A 13,497-nucleotide genomic window follows, 5' to 3' on the forward strand; every position below is an offset into this window, starting at 1 on the left:
GACAGTGATGTCTCCTCTTTCCACAATCTCCCGGATGATGTGGTATTTCCTCAGTACGTGTTTGGATCTTTGATGAGACCTTGGTTCCTTTGCTTGAGCAACGGCACCCGTGTTGTCACAGTACACCGGGACTGGACCAACAAATTCAGGAATGACGCCCAACTCTTGGACGAACTTCCTCATCCAAACGGCCTCTTTAGCAGCAGCTGATGCTGCAATGTATTCAGCCTCAGTGGTGGAATCCGCTGTGGTGTCCTGCTTGGAACTCTTCCAAGAGACAGCACCGCCATTGAGCATGAACACAAATCCAGAGGTTGACTTCGAGTCATCCACGTCACTTTGGAAGCTAGAGTCGGTATAGCCTTCCAATTTCAGATCTCGTCCTCCATATACCATGAACATATTCTTAGTCCTTCGTAAGTACTTAAGAATGTCCTTCACGGCTTTCCAATGCATTTGACCAGGATTAGCCTGATATCTGCTCGTGACACTCAGAGCAAATGCTACATCCGGTCTGGTAGATATCATCCCATACATGATACTACCTATAGCTGACGCATATGGTACATGTGTCATATTCTCTATCTCTGCATCAGTCTTGGGACACATAGACTTGGATAAAGAAACTCCATGACACATGGGTAGATGTCCTCTCTTGGACCCATCCATTGAAAACCGTTTCAATATGGTGTCGATGTAGGTTGATTGAGTGAGTCCTATCATTCTTTTAGATCTATCTCTATAGATCTGTATCCCAAGAATGTAGGATGCCTCACCCAAATCCTTCATCGAGAATCTACCTGATAACCATATCTTTGTTGACTGCAACATCCCTACATCATTCCCAATGAGTAGGATGTCATCAACATAAAGTACTAAGAATGTCACAGCATCCTTAACTACTTTCTTGTACACGCACGGTTCCTCCGGGTTCTTGATGAAACCAAAATCTTTTATTGTTTCATCAAATTTCTGGTTCCAACTTCTTGATGCTTGTTTTAGACCATAAATTGATCTCTGAAGCTTGCATACCTTATGCTCGCTTCCCATGGATGTGAACCCCTCTGGCTGCTTCATATAGATTTCTTCCTTAATGTCTCCATTAAGAAAAGCAGTCTTCACATCCATTTGCCATATCTCATAGTCATACCATGCAGCTATGGCAATAAGGATTCTTATGGACTTGAACATTGCAACTGGTGAAAAGGTTTCATCATAGTCAACTCCTTGTCTTTGAGTGTAACCTTTCGCCACCAATCGCACCTTGTAGGTCAATACCTTACCATCAGACCCAAGCTTTCTCTTGTAGATCCATTTACACCCTATTGGAACAATTCCATCGGGAGGATCTACTAAAGACCAAACTTGGTTTGTATGCATCGAATCCAATTCAGACTGCATAGCTTCAAGCCATAAATTTGAATCCGCATCAGAAATTGCTTCCTTGAAGTTTCTTGGATCACATCCAATGTCGGGTTCATCTTGATCCCCTTCAAGAAGAAGACCATATCGAACAGGAGGTCTAGAAGTCCTCTCGGATCTTCTAGGTTCAGGCGTGTCCAGTAATGATTCCTGAGGCGTAGGATCATTATTTTGTATTTCGGGTTCTTCTCGAACTTCTTTGAGTTCCATCATCTCGCCTTTCTTATCCAATAAGAACTCCTTCTCCAAGAAGGTGGCATTCCTAGAAACAAACACCTTTGTTTCAGCAGGATAATAGAAATAATATCCGATTGAATTCTTCGGATACCCTACAAAATAACATAAGCTGGATCGACTATCCAACTTATCTCCCACTGTCCGCTTCACGTAAGCTGGACATCCCCAAATCCTCAAGTACGAATACTTAGGAGCTTTGCCATTCCATAACTCGTATGGTGTTTTCTCCACTGCGTTAGTGTGGACGTTGTTCAACAACAATACCGCCGTTTCAAGCGCATAGCCCCAAAACGAAGGTGGAAGCTCAGTGAAGCTCATCATGGATCGAACCATGTCCAACAAAGTTCGATTACGACGCTCCGATACACCATTCAGCTGTGGTGTCATAGGAGGAGTCCACTGAGAGAGAATCCCATTCTCTTTTAGATAGTCCAAAAACTCGGTACTTAAGTATTCTCCACCTCGATCCGATCGAAGTGCTTTAATACTTTTACCTAGCTTGTTTTCTACTTCAGCCTTGAATTCTTTGAACTTTTCAAATGCTTCAGACTTATATTTCATTAAATATAAATACCCATACCTTGAATAATCGTCAGTAAAGGTAATGAAGTAGGTGTGGCCATATTGAGTCCCAACTCTAAATGGTCCACAAACATCTGTATGGATCAAATCCAACAGATTTTGACTACGCTCAGGCTTCCCCTTAAAGGGAGATTTAGTCATTTTCCCTTTTAGACAGGATTCACAAGTAGGTAGAGAGTTAATATCAGACATATCAAACATGCCCTCTCCCACTAGCTTGTTCATCCTCCTTGAGGAAATATGACCTAGCCTAGCATGCCAAAGGTTCGCCGGGTTTTGACTATCGATTTTCCTTTTGTTTGTTGTTGCCGGTTTATCAATATAATTTATTGGAACGTCTTTCAGTTTTAAGTTGTATAGATCGTTTTCAAGTTGTCCATTTTCAATCAAACATTCATTCTTGTAAATATTGCAAATCCCATTCACAAAATTGCAAGAATAACCATCTCTATCTAGCATAGAAACAGAAATAATGTTTTTAATTAAATCCGGAACAAATAAAACATCTCTTAAAAATAACTTAAAACCGTTCTGCAAAATTAAACAAACATCTCCAATGGCTGTAGCTTCAACTCTGGAACCATTCCCGAGCCTCAGCTGGGTCTCACCCATTCTAAGCCTGCGACTTCTTGTCATCACCTGCAAATCATTGCAAATGTGAGATCCACATCCGGTATCCAATACCCAAGAAGTAGTATTAAGTGAAATGTTTATTTCAATATAGAACATACCCTTTGCAGTTCCCAACTGCTCTAGATATTCCTTGCAGTTGCGCTTCCAATGACCGGGCTTCTTGCAGTAATGGCAAACATCCTTGGATTTTCCATTGTTTGAAGCCTTTGTCTTGTGCTTCTTCTCGGGTTCGACTTTCTTGGGTGGGGCAGAACGTTTCTTACCCTTCATACTTGGCCCCTTCTTAGCAGAAGATGAGGAGCCCACCAAGAAATCTGGCTTATCCTTCTTAAGTGTGGATTCATATGTCACAAGCATATTGACCATCTCTTCAAGGGTGGCCTCTATCTTGTTCATATTAAAATTTACCACAAATCCGTCAAACGAAGAAGGAAGAGACAGAAGCAGTAAATCCACGTTGAGTTCATGCTCCAACACCAAATCAAGGGTCGCTAACTTTTGTATGAGCCAAATCACTCGTACCCCATGATCACGGACCGAAGTCCCTTCACGCATGCGACACGTCATCAGCTCCTTAACAGTAGCGAACCTTTCAGCCCTCGATTGAGCCCCAAAAAGTTCCTTGAGTTGAGCGTGAATGTCAGCAGCATTCACGGTGTCCTCAAATCGCCTCTGGAGTTCATCAGACATCGAGGCTTGCATATAGCATTTGGTCTTGATGTCATGGTCCCACCATGCATCAAGTTTGGCCAATTCCTCCGGACTTACGTCAGCTGGTGCTTCCTTCGGAGGTGATTTCTCTAACACGTAGAGCATCTTCTCCGAAGTCAAGACAATCTTCAACTTTCGGAACCATTCCGTATAGTTTGCGCCAGTCAACTTGTTTTGTTCGAGGATCGAGAATAATGGATTACGCGAATTCATTGTATGAAATACTGAAAAGAAAAACAGACATATATCAATGATTGTTTAAGCAATTTACTAAGACATAAAATAGGCGAATTTAATTTTATGAATCTCACTCCCACTATTTTAACGATTTCACTACCCTCTAGTGAAAGCGGGAAACTTTTTCCTTAGTGAGAACATGGAGTCCAATTGACAAACTTATGGTCCCGAATAATATCAGCCAACCATAATTCTCAAAAGGTAGAGCCCAATTGCTTCCAAAGCAACCCCCATGTATTTACCTCATGTCCAATAAGGGCCCAATAATATGACGCCGTTTATAGTGACATGTCAAGATGACCCATCAATATTAAGTTGTGATGGACGGTCGCCATGTGGATCCCCCAATAATATGAGCCGATCCCATGGGAGTTCCACCCAACTTACAACATGTGTCGATCCAATGTACAGCTTTCCGACGGACGGGCCCCCCCAATAATATGAGCCGGACCGTATCCGCGGGTAGCATCACATACATTGACCGTTGATGGAAGGTAGGAACATTTAAACAAATTTAAATTTCCTTTATTTATCTTGATATCAATTTTAAATCATATTTAAAATGAGGGATTTTTAATTATGAAAATTTGTCTCATCATTTTTCAATTTATTGTATGCTTGCCGGATTCATACAATTATGTCTAAAACATGCATACAATCATAATATCATATATTATATATAGGATGATCGATTCCATTTCTAATTGACTCGTGGTTGCCAATCACGAGTCTTAGTCCAATCCTAGGTAATATGCAGTATGCAATGCAATCCTATTACATTAGCTTCCAATTTACATTTCTTCGTCTTTATTGTCTGCTGGGCCCACCATCTTCAAATCTTGATCTCCCACTAAATCTAATGTATTTACAATAAATAGCAATGACAAGTAGGGGATACATTTTAGGGGTGGGAACGGGCCATAAACCAAGCCCACTTTTATTACATATGACATTCATATTGGGCCATAAACCAGGCCCATTAATAAAACCAACAACAATAAAACAAATGTAAATTCCTAACATACACCTACAAAATTGGTCATGGCAATCGATCATCCTTATCCAATAACATTTAATTCAAAATTAATTTATTGGATATCATGCATATGGCAATTTAAATTTAAACAGGATAAAATCATATTTTATATATAAAATCATATTTTACATATAAAATCATATTTTACCTTTTATTAAATAAAATCATATTTTATCTACAGAATCTAATTTTATAGATAAAATCATATTTTACTTAATATATACATAAGATCAAATCTTATCATCAATTGTACCAAAAATAATTGATTTCAAAATTCAATTTAAGGATAAAATATTAAAATTTTCCAAAAATTCAAATTTATCCAAAAATCAATTTTAAAATTATGGACTCGAACAATTCGATCCGATGCCTCGTGAACCAATCAAAAACAATTTTTGACCGGACCAAAAATAAAATTTTAACACATTAAAATTAATTTAAATAAAAAAATAATTTTTCCCGCGGGCCGCTAGTGACATTCCCGGGCTGGCCCGCACCCGTGAGCGCGGGCCGGGGCAGCCCGACTGCCCCTTTAGGGCAGCGACAATCGCTGCCCTGGCGGCGCCTGGCGCCGCCCCTGGGCGGCGCCGTGCGCTGCCCTGGGCGGCGCCGAGCGTCGCCCCTGCGTCGCCGCCCTGGGCAGCGCCGAGCGCTGCCCTGAGCGCCGCCGTGGGCGGCGCTGTGCGCCCCATTTGGGCGGCGCCGTGCGCCGCCCGGGGCAGCGATCCAATCGCTGCCCGGGTTTTGCTCGAAAAAAAAAATTTTTATTTAAAATATTTATTTTGTTTTAAAAAACCAAGACTCAAAAATATTTGTACAATCGATTAATTTAATCGTTTGATCTGAGCAACCTGGCTCTGATACCACTGTTGGAAAACGTGGCTCTCAGATCAATCGGTATTGATACCCGGTGCAGCGGAAGTTTAAAATTTTGTATGGAACAATTCCATAGTGTGGATATCAATCCTTTTACGATTAAATTATTTGTGTGTGTAAAAATTAAATAACTGTTATGTAATTTTTACCTTCAATCTCGAAGCGAGATTATTGGACACCACACAGATTTCTCTGCGCTTCTTGTATCTCCCTGGAACTGATGAACAAGCTTTCCTTCAATCAGGTCCACGAATAGAGGTTTAATCCCTCTGATAGATTGCACTAGAAAATCTATCAGAAGTTTTCTACGAAGAGAATAAACGAATTTGATTCGCTATTCCAGACTGCAATTCAAAATCACAGACCGGAATTTCTCACGCAGAGAAGGGAGGGGGCGGCCGAATTTGAGAGAGAGGAGGCTAGGGTTTTCAAAAAACCTGTCTCAAATTATGACCTGTTGTATGTAATTTCTGTACTGCAATAACTTATTTATAATGCAGGCCACTAACACCTTAGGGCCCATTAGTCATAAGTTGAGGCCCGACAAGCAAAGCCCGCATGTTCAGAAATTAATATAAAATTCATCGTGACTCCGATTGATAAACCGATTTTACCAATGTGCACAGAAACCATTTCCGCACATTTTAAAGTCAAGATAAATTTTCCTGAATCCGAATTCAGTGGTTTCCAAAAATGTACATCCCTATGTCATTTTAGGAAATCCTACTCCCTTACTCTTATTTAAGAAGTCCAACTTCTTTATTCATTAAATTTAACTCTTTAAATTTAACTATCTCAACGGGGATTAAAACTTCATTACACTGTGTGACCCTCAATGGTTCAGGGATACAGCTAGCCGTGGGCTCACAACTCCTTGTGACTCGGAACAACGATTTCCGACTTGCCCAACGAATCATGGTAAAGCGCCTAGCAACATCGCCCCATGATTCCCTAGGTATCACTGATAGTGCCTACAAGAACCAGTAGATTTTGGTTAGCGTACAGTACGGTCCCTTCATCCAAATATCCCGATCGAATCAACAACCATTGGTATATCGAGAGTCGCTCAAGATTCGATAACTATGTAATACATCTTGAAGATCAAATTAGTGACATCGCATGTGCTACTAAGAAACCATTTCTTAAATCACATCAAGTACTCTGGCCAGAGATTCGTCACACTAATATCTCCTCAGATCGCATAGGATATCCACACTCGCAAGTATGTGGTGAATCCTTGACAACAATGCATCGACTCCTATATGTGTTGTAACTGTACCCAATCCCGACACCTGATGACCCCCATAGAGTCGGTAAACGAGTCAAAGCACAGTACTAGCATATAGAGTCTCCATGATGTTTCAAGTAGTAAGGACTAATGGTGTACAACCAAAACCGCGGACTTTATCCACTCGATAAGTGATAACCACTTGGAAAGTCCGGATAGGGTAGTTCGATTATTCATCCTATGAATATCCATTTGCATGCTTCGAACATCTCCATGTTCCCTACCAATGAAACGTGGTACTCCGCATCGCAAATGCTAGTCTCAAACTCGAGCGATCCTTATCCTTATTATCGGACGGCTCAATCGACTAGGAACAGTTTAGAATATACAGTGACTATAAGATGTATTTCATGATAGACATCCCCATGTTCTACCACATCTTACATACACTATAGTATATTCAAGGTCTTTATCAAAACAACAATAGTATATCACAATATAACAATATGAAGAAAGATAAAGTCATTGCCATTAATAAAAGTGTAAATTATATTAAACAAAAGATCGTTTGTACAAAGAGTCATCAAAGCCCATAGCCACAAGTTGGCTCACTGGGCACCCACTCTTTCATAATCATCAGTAAAGGTAATGAAGTAGGTGTGGCCAAATTGAGTACCAATTCTAAATGGACCACAAACATCTGTATGGATCAAATCCAACAGATTTTGACTACGCTCAGGTTTCCCCTTGAATGGAGATTTAGTCATTTTTCCTTTCAGGCAGGATTCACAAGTAGGTAGAGAGTTAATATCAGACATATCAAACATGCCCTCTCCCACTAGCTTGTTCATCCTCCTTGAGGAAATATGACCTAGCCTAGCATGCCAAAGATTTGCCAGGTTTTGACTATCGTTTTTCCTTTTATTTGTTGTTACCGGTTTATCGACATAATTCATTGAAACGTCTTTTAATTTTAAGTTATATAGATCGTTTTCAAGTTGTCCATTTCCAATCAAACATTCATTCTTGTAAATATTGCAAATCTCATTCACAAAATTGCAAGAATAACCATCTCTATCAAGCATAGAAATAGAAATAATGTTTTTGACCAAATCCGGAACATACAAAACATCTCTCAAAAATAACTTAAAATTGTTTTGCAAAATTAAATAAATGTCTCCTATCGCTTTGGCTTCGACTCTTGAACCATTCCCGAGTCTCAGTTGGGTCTCACCCATCCTTAGCTTACGACTTCTTGTCATCACCTGAAAATAATTGAAAATGTGAGATCCACATCCGGTATCCAATACCCAAGAAGAAGTATTAAGAGAAACATTTATTTCAATGTAAAACATACCCTTTTCAGTTCGCAACTGATCGAGGTATTCCTTGCAGTTACATTTCCAATGACCGGGCTTCTTGCAGTAATGGCAAACGTTTTCATCCTTCTTCTCATATGAAACCTTGGCCTTCCCCTTCTTATTTGGTACACTCTTCTTGGGCGGGGCAGAACGCTTCTTACCCTTTCCACTTGGCCCCTTCTTCGAGTTAGAAGAGGACCCAACCAAGAGTACCGGTTTATCCTTCTTTAGTGTGGCTTCATATGTGACAAGCATATTGACCATCTCTTCAAGGGTGGCCTCTATCTTGTTCATGTTGAAGTTCACCACAAAACCGTCATACGATGAAGGAAGTGAAAGGAGTAACAAGTCCGAACTGAGTTCATACTCCAAAGTCAAGTCGATGTTACCAACGTTTCAATGAGCCCAATCATGCGCACCCCATGCTCACGGACAGAAGTCCCCTATCGCATGCGGCTTGTCATGAGCTCCCTGACAGTGGCATACCTCTCCGACCTTGACTGAGCTCCAAATAGCTCCTTGAGTGCTTTGTGAATGTCAGCAGCATTCACGGCATCCTCAAATCGCCTCTGGAGTTCATCAGACATCGAAGCTTGCATGTAGCATTTGGCCTTGATATCATGGTCCCATCATAAATCAAGTTTGGCCAACTCTTCCGGACTTGTATTAGCCGGGGCTTCCTTCGGGGGCGGCTTCTCTAACACGTAGAAAGCCTTTTCCGAAGTGAGAATAATCTTTAACTTACGGAACCATTCCATATACTTTGCGCCAGTGAGTTTGTTTTGTTCGAGAATTGCAAATAGTGGATTACGCGAATTCATTGTAACGATATACTGAAAAGGAAACAGACAATAATCAGTGATTGTTTAATTAATTTACTAAGGCATAAAATATGGCGAATTTTAATTTTATGAATTACACTCCCACTATTTTAACGATTTCACCACCCTCTAGTGAAAACGGGAAACTTTTTCCTTAGTGAGAACATGGAGTCCAATTGACAAATCATAGTCCCGAATAATATCAGTCAACCATAATTTTCAAAAGGTAGAGCCCAATTACTTCCAAAGTAACCCCCATGTATTTACCTCATGTCCAATAAGGGCCAAATAATATGACGCCGTTTATTGTGACATGCCAAGATGACCCATCAATATTAAGTTGTGATGGACGGTCGCCATGTGGATCCCCCAATAATATGAGCCGATCCCATGGGAGTTCCACCCAACTTACAACATTTGTCGATCCAATGTACAACTTTCCGACGAGCGGGCCCCCCCAATACTATGAGCCGGACCATATCCGCGGGTAGCATCTCATACATTGATCGTTGATGGAAGGTAGGAAAATTTAAACAATATTTAAATTCCCTTTTATTAATCTTGATATAAATTTTAAATCATATTTAAAATGAGGGATTTTTAATTTTGAAAATTTGTCTCATCATTCATTTTTATGTATGCTTGCGGGATTCATACAATTTGTTCTAAACATGCATACATCAATAATATCATATATTATTTAAGGATGATCGATCTCATTATCTATTCGACCCGTGGTTGCCAATCACGAGTCTAAGTCCAATCCTAGGTAATATGCAGGTATGCAATGCAATCCTATTACATTGAGCTTCCAATTTACATTTCTTCAGTCTTCATTGTCTGCTGGGCCCACTATTTCTTCAAATCTTTGTCTCCCACTAAGTCTAATAAATTTACAATAAATTTCGATGACAAATATGAGATACATTTGTAGGGGTGGGAACGGGCCATAAACCAGGCTCACTTTTATTACATATGACAATCATATTGGGCTATAAACCAAGCCCATTAATAAACACCAACAACAATAAGACAAATGTAAATTCCTAACATACACCTACAAAATTGGTTATGGCAATCGATCATCCCATTATCCAATTTTAAATTCAAAATTTAAATTATTGGATAAACATGCTGTGGCATCATAATTTAAAAGATAAAATCATATTTTATCTTATCCATCCATAAGATCACATCTTATCATCAATTGTACCAAAATAATCAATTTTCAAAATTCAATTTAACGGATAAAATATTTAAATTTTCCAAAAATTCAAATTTATCCAAAAATCAATTTTAAAAATTTCGGACTCGAACAATTCGATCCGATGCCTCGTGATCTTATCAAAAACATTTTTCGATCGGATCAAACACTAGAATTTCAAAAATTCAAAATTTTCAAAAATCAATTTTTAATTTTTCCGGGCTGCCCGGGACAATCCCGGGCAGCCCGTGCCCTGACCGGGCGCGGGCTGGGCAGCGACGATCGCTGCCCTTTTTTCTTGCCCGTCAGAAAAATAAAATTTTTGATTTTTTTAAAAATATGTTTTGTTTCAAAAACCCGAGGCCAAAAATTTTTGTACAATCGATTAATTTAATCGTTTGATCTGAGCAACCTTTCTCTGATACCACTGTTGGAAAACCGTGTTCAGATCAATTGAATCGATACCCGGTGCAGCGGAAGTTTAAAAATTTTATTTTTCTTTGATATGAAACAATTTCATATCATGGGTATCAAAACATTTAACGATTAAATCACACAAGTAAAATAAATAATAATTAATTAAATCTTTTACCTCCAATCTCGAAGCGAGATTATGGACACCAACAGAATTTAATCTGCTCTTCTTGTATATCCCGGGAACCGATGGCGTCACGATCAATCACCGGAATAAGGTCCACGAACAGAAAACAGAAACCCTCTGATTGACTGCACTAGAAATCAATCAGAAGTTTTGCATAGAGAATAAACAGATATGATCTGTTAATTCAGAATTTTAATTTTTCACAAAAATCACAAGTCTGAATTTTCTCCGGGAGGGACAAGGATTTCGAAAAACCCTTAGAATATTTAGAGTGTAATTTCGAAAATTATAAGACACTAAGTGTTTGATTTTCGAACCCAACACCTCTATTTATAGATAATTTCTAGTTATAATTGTATCAGGACTCTAACTCCTTAAAGCCCACAATCCATAACTTAAGCCAACAAGCCAAGCCCGTTGTTATAGAAATTAATATAAAATTCATTGTGACTCCGATTGATAAACTGATTTCACCAATGTGCACAGAAACCATTTCTGCATCTTTTAGAGTCAAGATAATTTTTCTGAATCCGAATTCAGTGATTTCCAAAAATGCCCATCACTATGTCATTTTAGGAAATTCCACTTCCTTTAGTTGAGAAATCCAATTTCTCTTTTATTAAATTTAACTCTTTAAAATTAACTATCTCTACGGGGTTTATTAATCCATTACTTGTGTAACCCTCAATGGTTCAGGAATACAGCTAGCCGTGGGCTCACAACTCCTTGTGACTCGGAACAACAATTTCCGACTTACCCATAGAATCATGGTAAGAGCGTCTAGCAACATCGCCCCATGATTCCCTAGGTATTACTGATAGTTCCTGCAAGAACCAGTAGATTTTGGTTAGCGTACAGTACGGTCCCTTCAACCAAATATCCCGATCGAATCAACAACCATTGGTGCATCGAGAGTCGTTCGAGATTCGATAACTATGCACAACATCTTGGAGATCTATTAGTGACATCGCATGTGTTACTAGGATAACCATTAACCTAAAACACATCATGTACTCTGGTCAGAGATTCGTCACACTAATATCTCCTCAAATCGCATAGGATATCCACACTCGCAAGTATGTGGTGAATCCTTGACAACAAAGCATCGACTCCTATATGCGTCGTAACTGTACCCAATCCCGACACCTGATGACCCCCATAGAGTCGGTAAACGAGTCAAAGCACAGTACTAGCATATAGAGTCTCAATGATGTTTCAAGTAATAAGGACTAATGGTGTACAACCAAAACCGCGGACTTTATCCACTCGATAAGTGATAACCACTTGGAAAGTCCGAATAGGGTAGTTCGATCATTCATCATATGAATATCCATTTGCATGCTTCGAACATCTCTATGTTCCTTACCAATGAAATGTGGTACTCTGCATCGCAAATGCTAGTCTCAAACTCGAGCGATCCTTATCCTTATTATCGGACGGCTCAATCGACTAGGAACTGTTTAGAATATACAGTGACTATAAGATGTGTTTCATGATAGTCATCCCCATGTACTACCACATCTTACATACACTATAGTATATTCAAGGTCTTTATCAAAACAACAATAGTATATCACAATATAACAATATGAAGAAAGATAAAGTCATTGCCATTAATAAAATGTAAATTATATTAAACAAAGATTGTTTACACAAAGAGTCATAAAAGCCCTTAGCCACAAGTTGGCTATCCGGGCACCCACTCTTTCACCTTATACCCTACAGATTAATGCACGGGTCCGGGATTGTTCTTTAAAAAAAATTCTTACCTTTTTGTATTGACTCTCTGTCGATGATTGCATGATTTAATCTTTATTAGATGATTAGATCGAGGTCCTCACATGCCTAGAACCTCCCACTATAATGGTACATCCGTTTCTAGAATATCTCTTAGAACCCCCCGCTATAATGGTACATCTGGCTCTGGACTAAATATAGGTATAACAAATGAATAGGCTCAACATGTATGCATACATGACATATGAATATGGAAAGCAGTAAATCATACATCATGCCACATAATAATGCAACAAAAATGCAACATATAAATGTTGGGGATCGGTTAACTCGTGACCGAAAACGCAGAGGAATTTCAAAATTTTACAGTAAACACCGAGCACTTGTGTAGCATTCAAAATAATCAAACATCCATAGGGTCTTTTAGATGATTTTACCTATCAATCTCAAAAGATTGATTTATGGCTCCAACCAAGTTGTGAACAACTTAGTTCTTGAAATGGTAGACACAATCTACAAGCTTCCAAGAGTACGCCTTCTTCGAAATAGCTCCTCCTTCGAATTAGGTCCACGACTAGATAATCTAGATCCACTCTAAATATGCACTAGAATATTTAGAGCATTTTTTCATTGAGATGTTTCTTGCCTTTTCTCCCAAAAATGAAAGACAAAAATTTGGAGAATTCTTGAAGAGAGGGGGACGGCCATCATTGTATGTATTTTTGGAGAAGGCAATGTGTATATTATATTTTAGTCAAAAGGCATACAAGAGGTCATGCATGGAAAATGGAAGCATGCATGGGAATTGTGC

The sequence above is a fragment of the Henckelia pumila genome, chromosome 1, assembly GCF_033568475.1.
Source record: "Henckelia pumila isolate YLH828 chromosome 1, ASM3356847v2, whole genome shotgun sequence".
Lineage (NCBI taxonomy): Eukaryota > Viridiplantae > Streptophyta > Magnoliopsida > Lamiales > Gesneriaceae > Henckelia > Henckelia pumila.